Source organism: Geotrypetes seraphini, chromosome 11 (assembly GCF_902459505.1).
Source record: "Geotrypetes seraphini chromosome 11, aGeoSer1.1, whole genome shotgun sequence".
Lineage (NCBI taxonomy): Eukaryota > Metazoa > Chordata > Amphibia > Gymnophiona > Dermophiidae > Geotrypetes > Geotrypetes seraphini.
This window is the reverse complement of record NC_047094.1, coordinates 139,780,268-139,806,148: the sequence shown is the minus strand read 5'-3', so window position 1 is coordinate 139,806,148 and position 25,881 is coordinate 139,780,268. Positions and strand designations below refer to the sequence as shown.

The following is a 25,881-nucleotide window of genomic DNA, read 5'->3' as shown; positions in this document are numbered from 1 at the left end:
AGGGAAAACTCCTACTGAATGACCTCAGCTGCTTTTTTAAATAATTTTTAAAGAGGAAGATAACAACCAAATGTTTGGTTTTTAAGATTCTGCAGGAGGAAGCCCTGGGACTAAAAACTGTAGTGGTGGTGGTGGAGGGAGCTACTCACACCCTCAAGATAAGGCCTCTTGGGGTCACCACCAGCTGGCCTTACAATGAAGCTTGTGGCTACAGCTTGGACTTCTCCAAGTTAAACTAGTGGAAGGTCCATGAATCAGTCTCTGGGAGCAACACCTTGGCCAAGAGTTGGCCTCGAGGGCTGCTCCCTTGAAAGACAGGCCTACCCAGATATTGCAAGACTAAAAGACTCCCTTTATTTATTTTGGCATTCTCGTACATGTATATGTGAGGCGTTTTGCAAAATTATATATGAAAATGCTGCTTCAAGTTTTTATTAAAATTTGATTCCATCGCTTATCAGAGCTTCTAAGTGAGTTACAGGTAGGATAAAAAGGGGATTAAAATGAAAACACCAATTAAAATACAAATAATTATAACATAAGCGTTTGAAAACAACATTTAAAACAAATGGCATAACTAACATGAGATGGTCAAACTTAACTGACATGAAAGGAAAGATAAGTGGGGAAGAAATACAATTGATATAGAAAAGAATAAGAATTATGGAAAGCACAAAAGGTACAGGGGTGTTGAAAAATTGTTTATTTTGGAAGTTGAAGGATGGAAAAAGTATTGGATCTAAGTTTTGAATGTGTCATTATATAAATGACTCTTGAGAAGGCCCTTAAATCGATCTAGGTTTTTTTTCTTCTCTTACAGAGGTGGGAAGAGAATTCCAAAGCTGAGGAGCAGCTACTGAGAAGATGTCCTGGCATTTGGTACTGATTATTCGCAATGAGGGAATAGTTAGTAATCCGCGGTCTGTAGATCTAAGAATACGGGAAGGTTCGTAAGGAATGAGATATTTTTTCGATGAATTGAGGGGTTTTAGTTTGTAGTGTTTTGAAGGTTATTAATGAAATTTTGTAAGAAATCCTATATTTTATTAGCAACTAGTGTGCTTTGTGTAAGAGAGGAGTCACGTGATCAAATTTTTTGGATTTTGTAATGAGCTTGATGGCGGCGTTTTGAATTAATTGTAGGCATCTGATTTCCTTCTAAGTGGTTCCAGTAAGTAAACTATTGCAATAGTCTAATTTCGCATTGACTAAAGAATGGACTAGAATGTTCAAAGACTCGGGCTCTAAAAATTTTGAGACTGAACAAATCATCCGGAGCTTGAAAAAACAGGACTTAACCAAAGTTCCATCAAGCCCAGTAGCCCATCCTCACAGTGGCCAATCCAGGTCCGTAGTACCTGATCAAAACCCAAAGAGTAGCAACATTCCATGCTACCGATCCAGAGCAAACAGTGACTTCCCCCATGCCATTCTCAATAGTAGACTATGGACTTTTCCTCTAGGAAATTGTCCAAACCCTTCTTAAAAATAGCTACGCTATCTGCTCTTACCACAACCACTGGTAATGCGTTCCAGATCTTACCTATTCTCTTTGTAATTTTTGATGGCGTGAAAAATCGTTCCACTTGTAACCGTTCTACTCCACTTAGGATTTTGTAGACTTCAATCATATCTTCCCTCAGCTGTCTCTTTTCCAAGCTGAAGATCCCTAACCTTTTTAGTCTTTCCTCATACGAGAGAAGTTCCATCCCCTTTATCATCTTGGTCGCTCTTCTTTGAACCTTTTCTAGTGCCACTATATCTTTCTTGAGATAAGGAATCAGAACTGAATGCAATACTCCAGGTGAGGTTGCACCATGGAGTGATACAGAGGCATTATAACATTCTTAGTCTTGTTAACCATCTCATTTTTAATAATTCCTAGCATCTTGTTTGATTTTTTGGCTGCCACCATACATTGGGCAGAAGGTTTCATTGTATTGTCTACAATGACACCAAGATCCCTTTCTTGGGCGCTAACTCCCTAGCATCCGGTAGCTGTGATTTGGGTTATTCTTCCCAATATGCATCACTTTGCATTTGTCCACATTAAATTTCATCTGCCACTTGGATGCCCAGTCTTCCAATTTCCTAAGGTCCGCCTGCAATTTTTCACAATCTGCATGCATTTTGATAACTTTGAACAGTTTAGTGTCATCTGCAAATTGAATCACCTCACTTGTCGTTCCAATTTCCAGATCATTTATAAATAAGTTAAATAGCACCGGTCCCAGTACAGACCCCTGTGGCACTCCACTGTTTACTCTCCTCCATTGAGATAAATGACCATTTAACTTCAGTTAACTGAAACAGTTCAGGTCTCTGCCTCTCATGCGCTGGTAAGATGACATAATAACCCGAAAATCTGGACTTGTCCAGCAGGACGACAAAGACAACCAGACCCAAAACAACATCCTCATCATGTCAGGGATCAGATATGTGGACGAAGTGGCTCAACAGGTCAGAAGGCCTTTCCATGGTAACATTTCTTGAGGAATGGAATAAAACCAGAATCAAAGTGTTATGATGGTTTTATTATTATTTTAACTGAACAGTACATTCCTTTATGTTCTATGTTTTGCTAAAATGGCTACCCTACAAAGACAACTGGCAGAGGGATGCTTTGGTGTGTTGGGAGAGAAAAGAGACAGCCAAAGATGCATCTTTACTGTTTATTATAGCCCCTTCCAGCTCATTACATTATTGAAGAGCTGTAGATTTACAGTGAAGAAATCTCTTTTATCTCAGCTCCATTTAAAGCTGTTTGGCATTTTCAAGTATTTTCTATTATAAATCTAATTGCACATTCCAAACAGACAAGGGCTCATTAAGCCTTAATTATGCACATGTTGTTTTCATCAAACATTTTCATTTGCGCTACTGCTCGGTATAATTGTTCAGAAGGGACTGCAACCTGACAGAACTTTAGCCTAGGTCTCTGGGAAGAAAGAAGTTCATTTCAAGTGCATCACACCTCAGATAAATCACAATTTAAACCTGCAGTTCCACTACAAGCAATTTCTAACTGATGTGGGATAGAAACTGCAAATGCCCCAGTTTAATCATGCAAACCAAAATCAAGCAGCTGTGCAATCAGTTAAAGGTTAGAAGGAAGTTGTTGCCTCTGTGTAGCTGGTTTACATTTTGAAAAATGCAAGAAAAACAACAGTAATGCTCGTCCAATACCACTTAAAAATCCAACAACAAACAAACTATCTTTACTGTTTTACATTTGTTTAAGCTGCAGAAGCAGAACGTACGCAGGTAAGGCTAGACTCAGTGCACTGGTCTTTGACCTAAGGGTCTCCGCGGCAGCGGACTGCTGGGCACAATGGACCGGTTCATAGACAACGGCGCAAAAGACAAAAGCGCGCGCTCTAAATTACAGTTTTTAGGGGCTCCGACGGGGGGTTTTGTTGGGGAACCCCCCCAGTTTACTTAATAGACATCGCGCCGGCGTTATGGGGGATTTGGGGGGTTGTAACCCTCCACATTTTACTGTAAACTGAACTTTTTCCCTAAAAACAGGAAAAGAAACAAAGATGGGATAGAACGCCTTAGGAAATCGGACGGAAACTATGCAGAATACTTCTGCTCAGTCTTCACCTGTTAAGCGCCGGGAGCCGGTCCGCAGTTACGGACAAGAGACAACCAGAAAGACCCGTTTCAAGATTTCGAGTTTACGCCCAGCAGCGTCTACTACGAACTTTCAAGACTCCAAGTAAACAAAGCCATGGGACCAGACAACATACACCCCAGGGTCCTCAGAGAGTTGAGCCAAGTCCTGGCAGAACCGTTAGCCGTACTCTTCAATCTTTCCCTACGTACCGGAAGAGTTCCCTTGGACTGGAAAACAGCCAACGTTATCCCACTTCACAAAAAAGGCTGCAGGACAGAGACTGCAAATTACAGACCAGTGAGTCTCACATCCATAGTGAGCAAACTTATGGAAACACTGATCAAGCAGAAACTTGACACAATCTTGGACGAAGAAAACCTACGTGATCCCCACCAACACGGATTTACCAAGGGCAGGTCCTGCCAATCTAATCTGATTGGCTTCTTTGACTGGGTAACTAGACAACTGGATGCCGGGGAGTCTCTGGACGTGATATATTTGGACTTCAGCAAAGCTTTTGATAGCGTCCCACACCGCAGGTTATTGAACAAGCTGAAATCGCTGGGATTAGGGGACACACTAACTGCATGGGTTAGGGACTGGCTACACGGTAGACTTCAAAAGGTAGTGGTTAATGGTACCCCCTCCAAAACGTCAGATGTGACCAGTGGAGTACCACAGGGCTCGGTCTTGGGCCCGATTCTATTCAACTTATTCATAGGTGATATGACCCAAGGGCTTAGAGGAAAAGTATCTTTGTTTGCCGACGACGCCAAACTATGCAACATAGTAGGCAAAGGCATTTTGCCTGACAGTATGATGCAGGACCTACTACTACTGGAACAGTGGTCATCGACTTGGCAGCTATGCTTTAATGCTAAAAAGTGTAAAGTAATGCACCTGGGTAAGGGAAATCCATGCAGAACTTACACACTAAATGGTGAGACCTTGGCTAGGACCACGGCGGAACGTGATTTAGGGGTGATCATTAGTGATGACATGAAGGCTGCCAATCAAGTGGAAAAGGCTTCCTCCAAGGCAAGGCAAATGATGGGTTGTATCCGTAGGGGTTTTGTCAGCAGGAGACCTGAAGTGATGATGCCACTGTACAGATCCATGGTGAGACCTCATTTGGAGTATTGTGTTCAATTCTGGAGGCCACACTACCGGAAAGATGTACGGCGAATTGAGTCGGTTCAGCGAATGGCCACCAGGCTGGTCTCGGGACTCAGGGATCTCACGTATAAAGAAAGGCTAAATAAGTTACAGCTGTACTCACTAGAGGAGCGAAGAGAGAGGGGGGACATGATTGAGACGTTCAAATATGTCACGGGCCGTATCGAAGTGGAAGATGATATCTTCTGTCCTATAGGTCATTCGACCACCAGAGGGCATCCGCTGAAAATCAGGGGAGGGAAATTTTGAGGTGATTCCAGGAAATACTTCTTCACAGAAAGGGTGGTCGATCATTGGAACAGTCTACCTCTGCAGGTGATTAAGGCCAGCAGCGTGTCAGATTTTAAGAGAAAATGGGACATTCAGTGGGATCTCTAAGGGAGTAAAGTCAGGGGGGTGGGTCATTAGAGTGGGCAGACTTGATGGGCTATAGCCCTTTTCTGCCGTCATATTCTATGTTTCTATGTTTCTATGAATACGGCTCTCGAGGACCGGAGTTCCCTACCTCTGTTCTAGTGTTTTCTCTTTCACCACTATGTCCGGTTTCAGCTTACTCTCTCTTAGGGTTCTGGGGTGTGATGATTAAATTTAACGTAGAAAAATGGTCTTGGGATTATTCCACTTTTTTCCGTCCATGCTTCCAAATATCAGACTTGATGCAAGGGAAATCTACTGTAATTCGGTATCTGCCATGCATAATTCAACTATGAAAGCACTGACAGTGAGTCAGGGTGAAGAAAAGAACAGCCTCGCACATGGGGTTAAGTGCGTAACTTAGGATTTACAGTAGTTTAACAGCGATTATGCCTATATTTGCTGATAACAGAATCTGCATAAAGGGGCTGACCTTACACTTGAGTATCTAAAATGGAAACGATTTTGTCCAAACAAACCTAGATCTTCCTTAGGAAAAAGTTCCTTCCTAACAAATCCTTATAATGATTTGACAGCTGCCATGTTAACATGCTCATAGATGTTTTCAATGAGCTCATCAATATTAATTTTGTCAGCTGTTAATCAATTCATGATTTCAAATCGCAGGTCCTTAATTTCGTATCGCAAAAAGAAGAACATAATGAGGCTGTAGAAAGAAACACCAGCCTCTAGTTTATGAAAGCAAAGTAGAGCTCTGAGGAATAGAAGTAGTGCGAGAAGTAGATTAGAAACACTATCATTTTAGATTAGGTTATTTTATGTGCGAACTTATATCCCACCGAATCCTTATTAATTAGAGTTCTAGGTGGGTTACAGGCAACATATCGTTACATAGACTTTTGTATAGAGTTAATTAGATTTCAAAGAATAATATGTGCTACATAGTTATCATACATACAGTCTGAGATAATATATCATAATAGCAATTGACCATTAACATTGTCTTTTTTTTTTTGGGGGGGGGGGGTGTCTTGTTTTATTAATCTGAGTCTCTTTGGACCCCTGGTAGGGATTGCTTAAAAAGTCATGATTTTAGATCTTTGCAAAAAAAGTGTGTAATATTGTGATTGTGTGAATTTCGATGGGAAGTGAGTTCTATGCTTTTGCTATCTGGTAGTTGAATGGTTTGCTGTGAGATATCTTCTATTTTATATCTTTCAGAATTGGGAATGATAGGGTCAGGTTGTTAAGAGTTATGTTGGGCCACAGATCTATCTAATAGTTTAGTAAATCTGGGGAAGCAGGGTCATCACCGTATGCTAGGAAGCATAGTTTGAATTCTATTCTCTTTTTATCGGTAACCAATGTAATTCTATAAGCAGTGGGGTGACAAGGTCAAATCTTGATTTGTAGCATATGAGTTTTGCTGCAGTGTTTTGTATCAGTTGAGGTTTTGACATTAATTTCACAGATACCTAAGAGTAGAGCATTGCAGTAGTCTAGTAGTGACGATATCATTGACTGCACTAGTGTCCTTCAATGCTGTTGGAAGAAGTAGGGTCTTATCCTTCTTCGTTTTTCTAGTATAAGAAAGGATTTTCAGACTAAATTGTTAACATGAGCTTTAAAACTTAACGAGCTTTCTAAAGTGACTCCCAGTACTTTGGAGGTTTTCTCAAGGTTGAAGATGGTTCCAGTTGTCAGAGTAATGGTACAAGGGATTAGGTGTGTGTGTCACCCAAACCACAATAGAGTATTTGTTTTTTTCCATAGTGGTCCTGAGCTCTGACTTCCGTGTCTATTCTGTACTTATTCACACTCTGATGTCGGAGGGGGTGATGTCCCTTTCCCTTAAGTCTCTTATCAGGTGCACTGATATTTATTTAGAGTTTGTCGAGACGGACAAATCATTTATTCCTCCATTGCCTCGTGTACAAATTAGATTGGATACCATTTGCTTCACTTTTGGACTTGCAGCTGGTATACTTCATACAGTACCTGGTGTGCTATCAACAAAATTTTATAATGTACTCTTTGTTGGATCGGCAGCCAGTGTAGCTGCTTCAGAATAGGTGTTATATGTGCCATCCTTGCTGCAGAATTAATAAGCAGCTGCAACACCCTCATCTTCACTTTTGCAACCCCCAAGTACAATGCATTGCAGTAGTCTTACCCTACTCAAAATTAACGCTTGCACCACAGTAAGAAAATCATAATTTTGAAGCAACATTTGCATTTAGTCTGTTATTGAGAGACATGGGGAAAGCCACTAATTGTACGTGCAATACCTTTCTCAAAATGTTTTCATATATTTAGCACAAACTCATTGAACTTTTTCTGCATAAACCTTTTAATATGTTTAAGTATTTTAAATAATAAGGGGAGAGCCTCAGATCCCCATGCGTTGCTAGCTTCTACAACCACACTGGAAAGGGAAAAGTTCCTCACTGGCTCTTGATCCCCCCTCCTGTCCCACAAATGCTGCTCTACTAAATTCAGAACAACAAAAAAAAAAAAAAACAAGACGTCAAGCTAGCTGCCGTTTCGCCTACAAGCTGCGTCAGGGCTCCAAACCAGTATAGAAGCGTACTATCTTACACGCTCACTATGGCAGAGACCACTAATTGCCCTGGATCGGTAGCATGGAATGTTGCTACTCGGGGGGGTTCCAGAATCTTGCTACTCTTTGGGTTCTGCATGGAATGTTGCTACTATTTGGGATTCTGGAATCTTGACACTCTTTGAGATTCTGGAGTGTTGCTTTTCCTTAGGTTTTGGCCAGGTACTAGGGACCTGGATTGGCCACCGTGAGAACGGGCTACTGGGCTTGATGGACCATTGGTCTGACCCAGTATGGCTATTCTTATGTTATGTTCTTATGTAAATGCATATATCCTACCTGAATTGTTTTCAATATTTGATTTTCCATAGTCAATGCATTGTCCAAACACCCCCCCCCCCACACACACACACACTCATCTCCTTTTTAACCGACAGTCGCTCTCCCATCACAATCACATTATCTATATCAAAACTATCTTGTGGATTTTTTATAATCATCACCTCTGTTTTGTTCACATTCAATTTGAGATCATGATTATCCATCCATTCCACAATTTTTCCCATATAATACTCCACCTTAAGAACATCTTCAATGACTTGGAAAAAGAAAAATATATCATCTGCATATAACCTGTACTCTACTCCTAACTGCCGAAATACAGTTCCCAATGTGGACGTATATACTATACATTGAATAATATGGCAGAAAGAGCCGAACCCTGAGGTACACCTCTCTTGACATCCACAACCCTGGAAACATCTACTTCACTTCTTACTCTAAATGATTTGCCTCCTAAATAGGAGTCAAACCATTGCAATAGCGTAGCTGGTTTTAAGAAAGGTTTGGACAAATTCCTGGAGGAGAAGTCTATAGTCTGTTATTAAGACAAGGGGGAAGCCTCTGCTTGTCCTGGATCGGTAGCATGGAATCTCGATACTCTTTGGGGTTCTAGAATCTTTTGTTACTCTTTGGGATTCTGGAATGTTGCTACTCTTTGGGTTTTGGCCAGGTACTAGGGACCTAGATTGGCCACCATGAGAAAGGGCTATTGCGCTTGATGGATCATTGGTCTGACCCAGTTAGGCTATCCTTATGTTCTTAAAACCATCTTAACAAATCCTATTTTCTCCAACTTCAATAACAATATGTCCAGATTGACTGTTAATGATTTTATTGTATCTGTTATGAACATACAGTATATAGGTAATGTGTTATATTGGTTTATTTTGTCTTTGCAAATCACTTTGGGACTGTATATGAGTCAAATAAATAAATTAAATACATAATAATTTTATTCTTGTATACTGCCATACCCAGGGAGTTCTAGGCGGTTCACATCAATTAATTAAGATCAGAGATTACAAGCGAATTCACAGCATTTTGTCAGAGTTACAAGCAACGATGTAGTTGAGGTTAGAAGGAATGGGAGAAGAGAGAGTCAAAGTGGAGGTTCATCGCAAGGAATTTCAGTCTGAACTGTAGCAAGTTCGGATAATAGAAAGATGCAGGGAAAAGAAAAGAAGAACCAGACTCCGGCAAAAGAGGTCAATGACCTCTATGTATCTCTCTGTCCAGGAGAAGCACAATGACACCTCCGTTACCCAGTCTTAAAAAAAGCGTCCAGAAGTCTAGGTCAGAACTTCACCATCAGCTTTCTTTCTACCATTTTTGATCTGGCAAATATTCCTTTGGTAAAGCGCCACATTCCTTAGTGCCCTCAGTCTCTCTGTGTGAAAAGAAAACACGTTTACTTACGCTGGGTTTTATGATGATCTGATGCTCATAGGAACTGAATGAGCCTCGGAGCCTGCGCTAAAAAAGCTCTCCCACAGTTTAAAAGAGTCCTTAATTCTGTTAACCCTCGCTGGTTCCTGAAAATATTTGGTAGCAGTTTCCTGGGAGAACTACAGCACCAAGGCAGCATTGAGAAGTCCCGTCAGAACGATCTGCAAGTTCTACGTTTCTTGTTTGCTTTTGCAAGGAAATAGTTTCACGGCTAAAATGTGAAGTTGTGACAACATGCATAACATAAGAACATAAGCAATGCCTCTGCTGGGTCAGACCTGAGGTCCATCGTGCCCAGCAGCCCGCTCACGCAGCGGCCCAACAGGTCCAGGACCTGTGCAGTGATCCTCTATTTATACCCTTCTATTCCCCTTTCCAGCAGGAAATTGTCCAATCCTTTCTTAAACCCCAGTACCGTACTCTGCCCTATTACGTCATCTGGAAGCGCATTCCAGGTGTCCACCACCCGCTGAGTAAAGAAAAACTTCCTAACATTTGTTTTGAATCTGTCCCCTTTCAACTTTTCCAAATGCCCTCTTGTTCTTGTAGTTGTCGAAAGTCTGAAGAATCTGTCCCTCTCTACTTTCTTTATGCCCTTCATGATCTTGTAAGTCTCTATCATATCCCCTCTAATCCTCCTCTTCTCCAGGGAAAAGAGACCCAGTTTCTCCAGTCTCTCAGTGTATGAAAGGTTTTCCATACCTTTTATCAAACGTGTCGCTCTCCTCTGAACCCTCTCGAGTATCGCCATATCCTCCTTAAGGTACAGTGACCAATATTGGACGCAGTATTCCAGATGCAGGCGCACCATCGCCCGATACAGCGGCAGGATAATTTCTTTCGTTCTGGTTGTAATACCCTTCTTGATTATACCTAGCATTCTATTCGCTCTCTTAGCAGCCGCTGCGCACTGTGCCATCAGCTTCATTGTCATGTCCACCATTACCCCCAAGTCCCTTTCTTGGGTACTCTCATTCAATAACATCCCTCCCATCGTATAATTGTACCTCGGGTTTCTGCTTCCCACATGTAATACTTTACATTTCTCAACGTTGAACTTCATCTGCCATCTCATCGCCCATTCCCCTAGTTTGTTCAAGTCCCTTTGCAATTCTTCGCAATCCTCTTTAGTCCGAGCTCCATTAAATAGTTTGGTGTTGTCCACAAATTTTATTATCTCACACTTCGTCCCTGTTTCTAGATCATTTATGAATATATTAAATAGCAGCGGCCCGAGCACCAAGCCCTGCGGAACACATATGCCTGCTAGCTATCCAGTGAGAGGGGAAAGAGAGGAAGCAAAACCAGTATTCACCTTTCAGCATCTTCAAATGGAAAAGCAGTGGCTGCAAACATTGTGCAATAATAAGGGGTTTTAATAGCCATAATTATACTTTTGGCACAATCTGTCATTCAATTTAAGTGGGTTCTCACACTGTGAATGACGACTTGCTCCGCACCGACTGCAGAGAGCTGGTGGCTGAGGTTTTGCTTTCGATTCGGTGAATGTCAGCAGCCTAAGCTAGCAAACAGCAAATGGAGAAAGTCGGCACAACTGAGATTGATGGATAAACAGGTGGAAACGGTACTTAATCTATCAAGATTCTGACAGGAACAGACTTTTTTCTACAGCGCTGGACCTGAGAGCTGTCCAGCTCTCTAAAAGCAGAGGCAATTTTCATGCTCTTCGTTGAATACATTTGATTTTTACTTATTGATTTGATATTCTCCATAGTCACAATTAAGTACCACAGTGGATTTTACTGAAATGGCATCATCTATCAAGAAATAAAACATTACAATACTGTAAATTGTAAAGATAAGCAGCTCAGTTTTCAGGGGTGGGAGTGGACTAATTTTTAAAACACCAGCCACAGTATTTTTTTTTTTTAAAAACCAAAACCCTCCATATGCAAACATTGCTATCTGTGTAGGTCTAGGTTAGATTACTTGCTGCTAGGGGAAAGCGTTTAAGGGGGGAAGTTACCAAGATGCAATTAAGGCAGGGATGCCAAAGTCCCTCCTCGAGGGCCGCAATCCAGTTGGGTTTTCAGGATTTCCCCAATGAATATGCATGAGATCTATTTGCATGCACTGTTTTCATCGTATGCTAATAGATCTCATGTATATTCATTGGGGAAATCCTGAAAACCTGACTGGAAAGCATTTAAGGGGAGAAGTTACCAAGATACAGTTAAGGCAGGGATGCCAAAGTCTCTCCTTGAGGGCCGCAATCCAGTTGGGTTTTCAGGATTTTCCCAATGAATATGCATGAGATCTATTTGCATGCGCTGTTTTCATTGTATGTTAATAGATCTCATGTATATTCATTGGGGAAATCCTGAAAACCCGACTGGAAAGCGTTTAAGGGGGAAGTTACCAAGATACAGTTAAAGCAGGGATGCCAAAGTCCCTCCTCGAGGGCCGCAATCCAGTTGGGTTTTCAGGATTTTCCCAATGAATATGCATGAGATCTATTTGCATGCACTGTTTTCATCGTATGCTAATAGATCTCATGTATATTCATTGGGGAAATCCTGAAAACCCGACTGGAAAGCGTTTAAGGGGGGAAGTTACCAAGATACAGTTAAGGCAGGGATGCCAAAGTCCCTCCTCGAGGGCTGCAATCCAGTTGGGATTTCAGGATTTCCCCAATGAATATGCATGAGATCTATTTGCATGCACTGTTTTCATCGTATGCTAATAGATCTCATGTATATTCATTGGGGAAATCCTGAAAACCCGACTGGAAAGCGTTTAAAGGGGGAAGTTACCAAGATACAGTTAAGGCAGGGATGCCAAAATCCCTCCTCGAGGGCTGCAATCCAGTTGGGATTTCAGGATTTCCCCAATGAATATGCATGAGATCTATTTGCATGCACTGTTTTCATCGTATGCTAATAGATCTCATGTATATTCATTGGGGAAATCCTGAAAACCCGACTGGATTGCGGCCCTCGAGGAGGGACTTTGACGCCCCTGAGTTACGGTAATCTTTCACCACACCTTCATGTACTTCCGGAGTTAGCGTCCTATGCTAGATCAGTCCCAAAACTGAAACAAGACAAAATTTTGGGTTTTGGCCTGATTTTCCCACTGAAGCCGAAGCTGCTTCTGTGTTCTATGAAAATGGGGCTCAGTGTTGTCAGTTCCATCTATTCAGACGGCGTCAACCCTGCCATTTTAATGCATGCCATTAACAGCTGAGAAACATTCAAAGCAATGTGACCAGCTAGGAGAGGCTCCGGCCCACTTAAATGACGTGTGCAGGGCTAACGACTTATATGAATGATGCTGGATGTCAGCACTAACTGCTAAAGCCACAATGGGTGATTTTGTGGGGTGGGGGAAGAGTCAGCAGTTATTTATTTATTTATAAAATTTCTATACCTTCTAGATCCCAGGCGGTTTACAGTATATCCACAAACATAATACCTAAAAACAGTAGAGAAGAGAGACCAATCATGTTTCAAGTTTATTGACTTTTAATATACCGACCATCAACATGTATCTGGCCGGTTTACAATAAAAATTTTAAAAAAGATAAATATTTAAAAAAATAATAAAAGTGCACACCAAGGACATTAACTAGACAGAGTTGAAGGTGAGGGAGAGTAAGAAGGATGGGGGGAGAGTTACATGTTAGAAGAAGAAGGGAGAGAGAGGGAAGAGGGTAAAACATATAGGGTGGGATCACTTTATAAAAGCGGTTGGCTGAATATGAAAAGAAGAAAAAGACGAAGAATGAAAGAAAGAGGAGAAAAAAAGAAAAAAAAAGGGAAAATCTAAACGCAGGAAAAGGCATCGCTAAATAAGAAAGTCTTCAGGCTTATCTTAAATTTATCAAGTTGATGTTCGGATCGGAGTAGCTGTGGCAGAGCATTCCACAAGGTTGGAGCTACTACTGCGAAGTTTATTTTCCTAGTGTAAAAGAAATCTTTTATAGAAGGAATTGACAAGCGTTTCTGACCTCAGTAGACGTATTGAGCGTTGTGGGATGAGGAGCTTGTCTAGGTGAGAAAGTCTGATTTTAAAGGTGAGCAGAATGGTTTTATAAGTGATACGGTGTGTAATGGGGAGTTAATCCTCGATCAGGACAAATCAGACCCTATAAAAAAGCATTAACAAAGAGTTGCGTTTTGAGGAGTTTTCTAAAAGTCCCTCTGACAGCGCATTTCCTTAGCCGCCCTAACAGCGAATTCTGTGATGTCACCCCAGCGCAACAAAAGGTCAAATTCAGCTTTCAACTGACTAAGTTAAGCTGACAAATCAGACAGCGTAAAACTCAGGCCTGACTTTGGCAGGTTTCACTTAGGCAGCTTAACCACTTTGGCCACATGTAAACGGATATTGAATGCCAGTACATAGACATGGTCTGCCTTTGAATGTCCTGGCATAATAAAAAACCGCTGGGCACTGCCAGCTGAATAAACAGGCCCCTAAAGGTGTAAACGTAGACGTGAAAGTGAATTTGCCGTAACCTTTCATCATTTCTTTTATGTCTGCTGCTCAATGCTGCTGTTTTCTTCTTTATAGTTTAATTAGGTATGTTTACAACTGTGACCTGCCATCAGCTATGGGCTGAGAAGAACAGAATTTAAAAAAGAAAGACTAACAACAGCCTGACTAATTTTCCAAAGCCTTTCCCAAAACAGGCTCCTGCTGTGCAGAATGGGGCAGGATGATTTGGACCTGCCCGTGTGAAGTTATTCCAGCAAGTAAGTCATGTTTATAAGTCTACCATTATCCGCTGCTGCGTGATTCTGCCCTACAGCTAGAGGCCGTGTTAACCCAGGAAGACACGTGAAGATGATCGGGGCAGTTCATAGCACAGCCTATCATTCTCCATGCCGGGGCAACTGAAACACAGGGGTTATTTCACATGGTTCCTGGATGTAAACTTAGGAAAAACAAAGGAAAACAGTTATACTAGAACTACGGAAACTTGGAAGGGAGACAAGATTTAATCTTCTCAGCAATTAGACTCTATTAATATTTCAGTGGGACGATTCAGAAGCCTTGATTTTAGGAGGGGGGTCCAATTTTCCACAAGCAATTCAAAGAGTGATTCTTTTTCAGTCTAAATGTACTAGGATTAGTCATAAAATATTCTCCATTGCTTTTGGTTTCTAACAGACTTAGCTATAAGACAAAAAACAACAGGATCTTCTGCTTGGCACTTGCAGTTGTGGTGGTTATTTTACGAAGGTTGTCCTGCACATAAAGATGATTTTTGCAGGTAGAAACAGCCTCGTATAAAATCACCCCATGGCATCAACAAGATGGCACAGAAGTATATGCACAGGGATCAATATTCAAAAAGGCAGGAGAGGCATTTTGAGCCACTGAACACTTTCAGAGGACTGGAGGAAGTCTTCAGTTGGTGGCCTTGGAGATCCTCAGCAGCCATTTGATTGTCACTGGTCCAGCCAGGCCCACTCAAGGCTCTGATCCAGGGAAAAAAGTATCTTCAAGATCCACACCTGCCTTGTTTGATCTTAAGTATCTTAGATTATTGCAATATTATATACTTGGGATCTTGCAAGAAAACCATCACATGACTGAGAATCATTCAGAATTCTGCAATCCACGAAATCAGATCATGTAAACTTGTATTAGAAAAACCTACACTGGCTGCCTGTGAAAGCAAGGGTCATCTTTAAGTTTGCTTGCCTTTGCTTCAAAACCATAACAGATTCATCCCCAATCTATCTCATCAATTTGAATTTCCAGGCACAACCAGTACACGGAGTGCTCACTTGTTCGCTTTTCCATCCCTGAAGGGCTACATATACAAGAGATTCCTTGAAAGAATATTATCATTCCAAGCAGGCAAATGGAATAAATGTCTAACCAACTTTTATTTCAAATGCACTTTCTTTTCAAACTTTTAGGAAGTCAATTAAAACTTATCTCTTTGATAAATTTCTCTGACTCCATTTCTGCCTTGATGTATTTTTAAAACACTTCCAGATAAATCTGATTAATCTTAACATGCGAATGTAATTTTGAAAGTTTTTGTAATATCACTGTCTGTATACAGTCTCTTCTCTGTAAACCGCTCTGAGCTGTTTGTGGTATTGTGGTATATAAAAAATAAAGTTATTATTATTATTGTTTGTCGACGTTTTCCTGCTTGAAAGACAAGGCATGCGTTTCTTCCATCTCTCGATGTGAGCCTGCCCAGTTTCTGGCCTTCAGAACATCCCCTAGTTTTATAAAACTAAGCTGAGGTGAATCGCCAGACTGCGGGAGAAATAAGCTCTGGACCACACCTTCTAGCTGCCATTAAGCAATGACCGTTTCTAACCTCCCACACGGCAATGCAGAGCACTTCCCTTCCCACCTGAGCTACCAGTCCAGCCTCTGAAACAAATTACATTAGCAACACAGCTCCTTAGTGAGCTGTAAATTAGCTGCTGTGTTGCAACTGGTGTCTTTCGCTAATGTAACTGTCTAAATAATGCCATTACCGCTGTCATCAAGGTCATTTACCAGTGTCTGGTTGCTGAAAAGAATTTTAGCACAGTTGCAGGATCTTGTTGATTTTTAAAGCTATTAAGGCCTTAATTTCCAAAAGTCATTAGCACCTTTTTTAGTGTGTTAATCAGGAGCTGAAAAAATGCTCTGTGGGCATTCACAGAAACACAGAATATATCAACAGAGAAAGCGTTCCAGCCCATCGGTCTAGTCATTTCCTACTGCAGAACTGCAGACTCCGTCTCTACCTTCACACCTGCTTCCATTCACTTTGCCTCCACTGCCTCTAGTGGGAGAGTCTTCCATACAATTACATTAGTGATTTATATTCCGCCATTACCTTGCAGTTCAAGGCAGATTATTACATAAGGAGTTATCTGGACATTTCCCGTGGTATTATGGAGTGGAGCGGATACCATACCGTTTCTTATACCCCACAATTTTCAACAAGGATTCATTGCAGTTTACAATAAGAATTCTGAATATTCAGTGAAGTTACAAGATTCATAGGCTATAAGAAGTACAAGCCATGAGAACTAGTGAGAAGAGAGTTGTCTTCAACGGTTTCCTGAATTGCTAGTAGGTGGAGAGCTGACGCAGGTAGTGCGGTAGGTTGTTCCAGATATTGGGACCTTCAGAATTGAAGGTAGACATGAAAAGCTTTTTCCGGTGGATTTGTTGAGAAGGAAAAGTCAACTTAAAGCACTGTGTCGTTCTCAAGTTACAGAAGGAGCACATGACTTTGAAGTCAGATCTGGAATTCTCACCAGACCATGCAAGCAATCTTGAACTGAATTCTCCTTTTCACCGGCAATAACGGGCTGGCTCGCTCAAATTTTCCTAAATGAAAGATTAGTCTAACCACTGTGCACTGGAAGATAAGCATAAAAAAGCTTGATACATTAGGCCCCTTGACTTCATTTCATCATGCCCCATGCCTCCACCTCCGCACCACTCACTGTCCAGACGACACCAAAGCATTCACTCCCAACATATTTACCATGCCTCTGGTGGAAGGGTCTCTGATGCCTCCACCAAGCTTTCTCTGAAGAAATGTTCCCTTATGTCACTCCTGAGGCCAGTGTTCCTTCTAAGGTGCACAAGGAGCTGCCAACATCTTCTCCCACTAGAGGACCATTTCTGCCAGGGCTGGCTCAAGTGTTATTAAAAATACTGGATTTAGATTACACCTTTGCAGACAGTAGCTCCTGCCAAGTTACAGTCAGATACAGTAAGTATTTTCCTATCTCTGGAGGGCTTGCAATCTACGTTGTGTCTGAGGCAATGGAGGATAGAGTGATTTAACCAAGATCACAGGCTACAACAGTGGGATTTGAACCTTGACTTCCAGCTCACTACTTTTGTATTTTTCATGGGATAAGAGAGAAATTTTTGCACTGGAAGATAAGCATAAAAAAATCTCGCTACATCAGGCCCCTTGACTTCATTTCATTATGCAAGAAGCAGACCAAAGAACCAAGAACAGGAAGCATCAGTGACATGCACCGTGCCTCCACCTCCGCACCCACCCACTGTCCAGACGTCACCAAAGCGCTCACCCCCAACATATTTACCAAAACATCAGACGAGTCAAGAGTCAGTCACTTACATAACTCTTCCAGAACAACATATTCCCAAGCTCCACCGAGACTCTGTAGTGAGGGGTTGGGGTGGTGGAGATGACTCTTGCAGTAGCAAATGAGGTTATTTTGGTGGGGAAGCGGATGGAGAGATCAACCACTTTAACTGAATCTGATAAACAGAGATAAGGTGCTAACGCACATGGTGGATGTTGTAGGGTTCTGAGTTACTCTGCGTTTCCTTTCCTGACCGCAGCATCTGATAACACCAATGGAAACAAATGCTCTGGTTTCCTCTAACATATAATTGATTATCTTAGTGCAATCTGCAGTTTTTCACACCTAAAAGTCGGTTATTTTGAGACATTATGCAGAAACAAAAAAATGTATCAACCGTGACAACGAAAAGGACAGATCTCACTGTGGATGATAAATAAGCAGCTTCAGAAAGTGACATTTTTAAAAGCCCCTACAAACCTTGGGTCAGATTTGGCTCAGGGTTTGTTGCACAATTTTCTTACAGAAATACTGGCACTGTTTTCAGTGACAAATCCGGAGCCACTTCTGCATCAATGAAAAACTAACAAATCCACAGAGAGAGTGTGACGTTGCAGTCATCCAGAACATGTGTTTCCAGATTTTTGAAATTACAGTTCCAATAAACCACGCAAGAGGTTTTTAGCACCGGCCGTCATGCTGAACTCTCTGTGCTGCTCCGACGGTCACAAAGTTTCCATGAGCTTTGGAGCAGCGCATTCAGCGCACCGGTCAGCACCATACATAAAAACACACAAACACATTCAAGTTTTATTAAGATTTGTTATCTATGCAATATCAGATTCCAATGCCTATAACCATTTTGTCTATCTTAAAGAGGAAATTTGGTAGAAAACGCCAGAAAATGAAATAAAGACAACCCAAGAAAAGAAGAGGCAAAAAAAAAAAAAGTCACAGCAAAAATCCAAATGCCAGAAGAGAAGCAGCCAAAAGAACCAACCAGTGGCCGTCAAACAAAAGAGGTTTATTAAAGAAGAAGCCCTTGGTGGTTAATGCTGCTTTTAAAAGGGCTTAAGGACGTTTTGTGGTAAATTTAACATCTGTACACACAAAATAACTATTTTATTCTTTTAGATTCAAACAGTTTTTATTGATGCAAATATCATCAAATACAATAAATACAGCATTAAAAGACATCAATATGCATCAATTATTAATAAACATAATAAAAGACAAATTCCAATATCAATAAACCCCCACTTATCTATATTAGTTTGAACCTTTACCATCCCTCTCCATACCCACCCCTACCCACCCAACAGTACTCTCTACCCAGATTTTATAAAGAACCCCTATTGGTACTGATTCTATAAAACGTAAATGTCCATTATAGAATCATGCTGATCATCGCCTAAGCATGCTTAGGTGACACTCTGCATCCTAACACTTAGGCGTCCCCAATTTATGACAGGGTTTTCTTCACCTAAAGTTAGGCACCGATATCAGAGCCTAACAGCACTTAATTCACAAAGAGGTGCCTAACTCAAAAACACGCCCTTGAACTGCCTCCCCTAACCTCAGCCACTTTTACAGGGGTGCTTTGGGCTAGGCGCCTACTTTTTATAGAGTTGAGTTTTTCAAGATAGGCACCTGACTCTTAATTAAGTTCAATTGAAGACGATTACGTTTATGCTTATTACAATTTGATATTCTGTCAAATCTTGCAAAAGTTCTCAGCGGATTACATTAAAATTACATAAATAAAAACTAAAAAGGACTCCATAACGTAAAGAAAAGACCTATTCTCATCATTCATATCTAAGATACATTGAAGTCCAACCACAGAATAAAATATAATAGTAGACCAGTTGCCTGTGAACCTCTCGAATTAATGAACGAGATCATTCGGAAAAGAGTCAATTCCCAAAGCCTGTTGAAAAAAGTATGTTTTTAATAACTTTTTAATGCTTTATGATTAAGTTCAGTACGAATGGTATGCGGAAGTTGATTCCATTGACTAGGTGCTAAAAAAAAAAAGCCTTATTATGTGTTGATTCTGATTTAGTTCTATTTACTGATGGTAGGACTAATCTATTGATCTGCAAAGGTCTCAATGTTCGATTTGGGGTGTATGGAATGGTCAGAGATAGCGAGTAGCGAGACTCTGAAGCATGAGCTGTTAAGTGCCAATATTGGCATCGATTAAGCCTATTGATCTATTAAGTTAGGTCCCAATATCGGCGTCTAACTTTAGGTGGACTTTATAGAAACTGGACCTTACTGCCTACAAAATGGGTAAATGCTCATGCACTAAGCTTTGATAATGGCCACACGCTAATGGAAAAATTAGCACATAGTCATTATTTGAGAAACCTGCATAAGGAAACTCCCAGGCCAGCTTTTCCTGCAGTTTGGTACAAGGATCCTAAAGTGTACTTACATCGTCTTACCTACCATTCAGACATTCTAGTAATAGCCTGACATGTTTCGGCAACAAACTGCCTGCATCAGAGCTTCTTCATTCAGATCGTTTTCCCATTCTTTGAAGGATGTTTTTTTTGGCCTAAATGGCCTCTTTCACTTCACCTTTTAACCACGCTGGCTGGCTGTTTGCTCTTCTTTCCACCTTTGTTAATATGTGGAATTAATCTGGTCTGGGCTTTTTTTAAACAATATCCATGCTTGACTTAAAGTCTAACCTTTGCCGCTGATCTTTTTAGCTTCTTTTTAACACTTTTCCTCAATTTATCATAGTCGCCTTTTCGAAACGCTGCTTTGGTAGATTTCATTCATGAATTCACTCCAGATTTTAGCTCAAATTGGATCACTGCTTCCCAGCAGACCCAACAGCATTACCTCCTGTACTAAAATAGCTCTCCTTCCTGCAGTTCCTGGACCTGTTGCACCAAGAAGCAGTTATTTAATTTATCTATGAATTTTTATTCTGATATAACATTTATCCAGTCAATATTGGGGCAACTGAAGTAAAAACAATACCAAAAATGTGATTGATCACACTCATGCAGAACCTACTGGTAATCTTCCATTGAGTCAATTTAATTCAGAAAGAACCTCAAAGTTCCTGGATCAGCTCATCTCTTCAGGAAACACCATTCACATCATTGGTTTCTACAGCAGTTTCATACAGCCCAATCATATCGGGAGATAGGTCAGAAAAAATTCCATTAAGCTAATCTATGGAGAAAAATTGACCTCCCCATACTTTCAATGATAAAATTAATAATAAGAGGGCGTTACATGAGTGATCAAAATTTAATGCAAAACCCCCCCAAAAACCAGAAAGCAGAGATCTCAAAAACAACTTACGGGGAGCTTAACTTACTCAATGGTCTCTTCAAATCCACAAATTTTCAGACCTCTCATTATTAAAGACCTTTCCATATCCTCTTTCCTATAATCCAGACAAATCCTTCATCCAAATCATTCCTCTTCACTTCTCAACTCTGTCCTTGACATGGTCCTCTTGTTTCATGTCTGTTGCGTCAAGAGGATGGACTCTTAATCAACTCCTCGTATCCAGTGTTTTTTTCCCCTGTTCATAATTTGGATATTTTCAGTTTGTAAAATGGATTTTCCTGCTATCTGTTTTCTCACATGATGTACATTAGCAAACCCCATTCTAAAATGCTAGTGCCACCGGCGATGAACCAAACTGGACAATGTTATTCTGAATTGGATGTCCTTTCTAAAATGCCATTCCACGTTTCCCTTGTCAAGCAGGACAAGGAAACAAAAATATTCTACAAGACATTTACCAAAGAGAAGAATCAGATTTCAAGAACAGAATATAAGCTAAAACTGGAAAAAGAGAACACTTGGAATGAGCACCACATAGCAAAGAGGCCATTGGAGCATATGCAAACCGTCAAAAACCAAAACAAACAGCAAAAAAGCAATGGGTAGGGAGGCAGGCATGAAGCAGTTAAAAGGGAAGAAACACATGACCAAGCATGATCAGACGACCCAGCATAAAGGAGCATATGAATGGCAAAATCCTAGCTGCTATTTATATAAGTAAAGATAGTTGCTCTTTTGATTGCTGAGGTGAGAAGTTACTTTGCAAGAAATCCTGGTCCACGTGAATTTTAATTGGCACCAAGACTCTGCTATTTGTTTTCATTATATTGTTTTATGGCAAAAGTTAAATAAACTTCTACAGTCACCATCCTGTTCGTGTGCTGGGAATATGACATCTCCATGCTGTGCCGAGTAGAGTCCACCACTGGAGATTTATCACACTGCAGACACCATCTGACATTAATTAATAGCTTTCAGAGCTTTACAAGAGACTCTTGCTGCTTTTACAAGAGTAAGCAATAGAGCAGCAGCCAGAAAACTAATTTCTGTGCCTCAGCCCTGCATTGCCATGAGGACAGATGTATGACTTTGATGATTCAGTGTAGGTCTGTCACTTGAATGATAACAAGATGTGCTACCGTTACTTCCTTGCCATGTATTTTACAAGTACCAGCTTTATTTAACACTCTACGCTACAGAAAACTTGAGTTCCTCGATCCAAGGGCATAGAATAAGTCTGAGAGTTCATCCAAAATCCTACTGAATGACTCCTTATACTGGTAAAAATCCTTACCTAAAATTGACCCTTGTGCCTACTTGGTGACTCTCTTATCACACTCATTCAGTGTATTGTTAAATATCACTTTTAAAACATCTACTTACCACCTGGTAATAAGAATACAAAGCTCATTCCATGTACTCTTCCAGAAATGGTATCTACATTATTCATTTTCATGAAAGCAGCAGGACTACCTATACACAATGCATTGTGCTGACTAGTCAATAACCCTAGCTGTCAAGAAGCATGGTCATTGGTCACACAGGTCTCCTGTTCCTACTCCATAGGGCCAGCAGACAAAAGTCCTCTGCCGCCTATTCCAAACCCTCCCCTCCCACATAACAACTTCCATGAAACAGGAAGGGAGACGGTGAAACTGGGGTGGACAGAGCACAGAGCCTGAGGTCTACAGTTTAATCCAACCCAGGGAAGTTCCTGCCTTTTTACAGCAGGGAGGGGGCTGCCTGGAGAGAAGACCAAACAGAAAAGTGAGGTGAAAAAGAAAGGGAGTCCAAGGAATCCAGTAAAAGTCTATATTTATTACAAATAGATCATCCAACAAGTGGTCATCATTTCCTCAATAAACATGCACAACTCAACATGGGCCACGTTTCAGCAGTGATGCCTGCGTCAGGAGTTTAAGGGCGCTGATATGATGTAGAAAAAGAAGAGAAACTTCAGAGCAGAGCGATAGTATTTGTAAGTATGAAAACAACTCTTGGCTTGTAACCAAAGAAAGCTGCTTACTCCAACAAATCCAAGGTCCAAAGTAACTTAGTGGAAAGAACACAGCAGTCGAGAAAGGGAAAAAGAGGCCAGGTTCAACCAGAAAACCATTCCCACCTAGACAAGAAAGGTAGAAAAAAGCACTCTCCACAGACTGAGCTAGCTTTTCTTTCCACAGTGTAAGTATCATCTAAGGATATTCCTTCTGCCTTTCGGCCTGAAAGCTGCTTTGGAAAAGGAGCTCCTTATGCTCTGGGATTTTTAAACCCACCTAATTCCCACATGCAGAGTGATCTCAAAATTAAATCCACACGAGAGCATGAACAGGATGCTAGCATTCAGGCTGAAACTAAATTCCGACAAAACAAAATTTTTTCTGGCCTCCCCCAACGACAAAATCAAGGACACCACCATCCAACTGAAAGGAAGGCCTTTCCCCCTTGAAAACACTGTAAAAATCCTGGGTGTTACGCTGGACAGACATTTATCCTTAGAATCTCACACCGACCTCAGCGTCAGGAAATGTTTTGCGGTACTCTGGAAACTCCGAACCATAAAAAAATACTTCAATGATTCCTCGTTCCGCCTTCTAGTGCAATCTGCCATTCTCAGCATTCTAGACTACTGTAATATTATTCACCTGAACTCCACGAAGAAAACGACCAGGAGACTAAAAGTGATCCAAAACACAGCCGTCCGCCTCATCTATGGCCTAAAGAAATGGGAACATATCACCCCTTTCTACCACCAACTCCACTGGCTGCCTTTCGAATCCAGAGTACTCTTCAAATTTGCATGCTTCTGCTACAAATCGGTAAACGGCCTCTCGCCAAGATACATCAATCCCCTCTTTAACCTTTACTGCTCCAACAAGAAATCCCGTAGAATTCAACTGTTCGCCTACCCCTCGCTTAAGCTCTGTCATCTTAAAAGATTCCTAGACAAAACCTTCGCCTTCCAAGCAGCCAAGATGAACCCATGGATCGCCCAAATGATTCTCGAGGCTCCCACTTACCTCGACTTCAGAAAAACACTCAAAACTTACCTATTCAACAAACAAGCCCCCTAACGCCCCCTCTCCGAAATTACCTGGCCACACGCCCGCCCCTTTCCCCCTTCATTGATCGCTGTCTTCCAGCTCACTTACTCTCCTCCTTCTTCATCAGCCAAGTTCGGCTAAAGTTGTTGTAAATCCAATAAATCATGGTAAATCGGCCCGTTCGGCCCTTCCCCCCCCCTTTATTAACCGCTTTCCTCCTTCTCTACTTCCCACTCCCTCTTCTTCAGCCATGTTCGGCAGAAGGTGTTCTAAATCCAATACATTGTTTGTATACCCAATACATTGCCTGTAAACCCAAAACATTGTTTGTAAATCGGCATGTCAATGCGGATCCTAATGTAATTATTGTGAACCGCCTAGAACTCGATGGGCATGGCGGTATATAAGAATAAAATTATTATTATTATTATTCTCTTGGCTCTGCCCACAGGAAAAACACCTACGGTAACGACTCTTGGGGAACTCTCAAAAGGATTATGCGCTCTAAGTATGGATTCCACAACAGCGGTTGTGCACACAACTAGAATACTGATGTTAAGTGTGCATTTATACACACAGCTTTGGGCATGGCCAAATGTCTGGTGTAAATGCACTTGCATGAATATGAGTAAAGGTAGTCATCAATTTACGACCGCAATTGGTTCCGACTGCTAGGTCGTAAGTGGATCAGGACATAAGTTGGCCTATGTTAAATTAAGGCAAGACTATTAGTCTGGGTAATATTTTAATCATTTTAATCATCTTAAAGCAATCTATTAACAACATTTTTTTTCTTCGGAGAGCAGAAGTCATGTCGTAAGGTTGAACAGTCATAAATAGAAAAGGTTCAAAGAAGAGTGACCAAGATGATAAAGGGATGGAACTCCTCTCGTACGAGGAAAGACTAAAAAGGTTAAGGCTCTTCAGCTTGGAAAAGAGATGGTTGAGAGGAGATTTGATTGAAGTCTACAAAATCCTGAGTGGTGTAGAACGGGTACAAGTGAATAGGTTATTTACTCCATCAAAAATTAGAAACACTGGGGACAGTCGAAGTTACAGGGAGATACTTTTGAAACCAATAGGAGGAAATATTTTTTAACTCAAAGAATAGTTAAGCTCTGGAACGCATTGCCAGAGGTTGTGGTAAGAGCAGATAGCGTAGCTGGTTTTAAGAAAGGTTTGGACAAGTTCCTGTAGGAAAAGTCCATTGTCTGATATTGAGAAAGACATGGGGGAAGCCACTGCTTGCCCTGGATCGGTAGCATGGAATGTTGCTTGTATTTGGGCTTTTGCCAGGTACTTGTGACCTGAATTGGCCACTGGGAAGACAGGATACTGGGCTAGATGGATCATTGGTCTGCCCCAGTAAGGCTATTCTTATTTCTTACATTGCCTTGGAGAATAAAGGCCAATGGGAGAATAAAACAAAACTAGAAAATAGATAAATTGATAATTCAGGGATGTAAAAGGGTGGGGGATGGGGGGGAAGTGATGATGTTTGAGTTCCAGAAAATATAATCAATTCTTCATGTTTGCAAAACCTGATAGTAGAGTTGTACATTATATTAAAGCATACAATGAAGTGTTGTTTTTTACGATGCATCAGAGGGACACAAAGGAATCCTTCCACATACAAAGACCACAGATGTATGATTGATGGTAGAGTCAGGTTCTGAAATGGTGAAATCACTCCAACAGAGGGGAAGTGAAGAACAATCCTGCCATAAAGCAGCACATACAGCTGTCTAAAGCCAAAAGGGTTAATAGGTCTTATCTCCAGCCTCCAGAAGAAATTCCAAGTAAAACCCACAGTAAACACACTTCCTGCTTTCTTACCCACTGCCCTATTTTTACATTTCTTCTTTATAATACCAGTCACAGCTTTTTCCTCACTACAAACATGTTTCCTACATTTCCTGGGTTTTTTTTTCCTTTTTCTTTGAG

At 41.1% G+C, this 25,881-nt stretch overlaps 1 protein-coding gene across 6 annotated transcripts in view; it reads right to left on the bottom strand.

Annotated features, from left to right (window-relative positions):
* The window catches only part of TOX2 (TOX high mobility group box family member 2), a 219,752-nt gene that overhangs the window by 152,514 nt on the left and 41,357 nt on the right, over nucleotides 1-25,881 (bottom strand). The window lies entirely within an intron of this gene.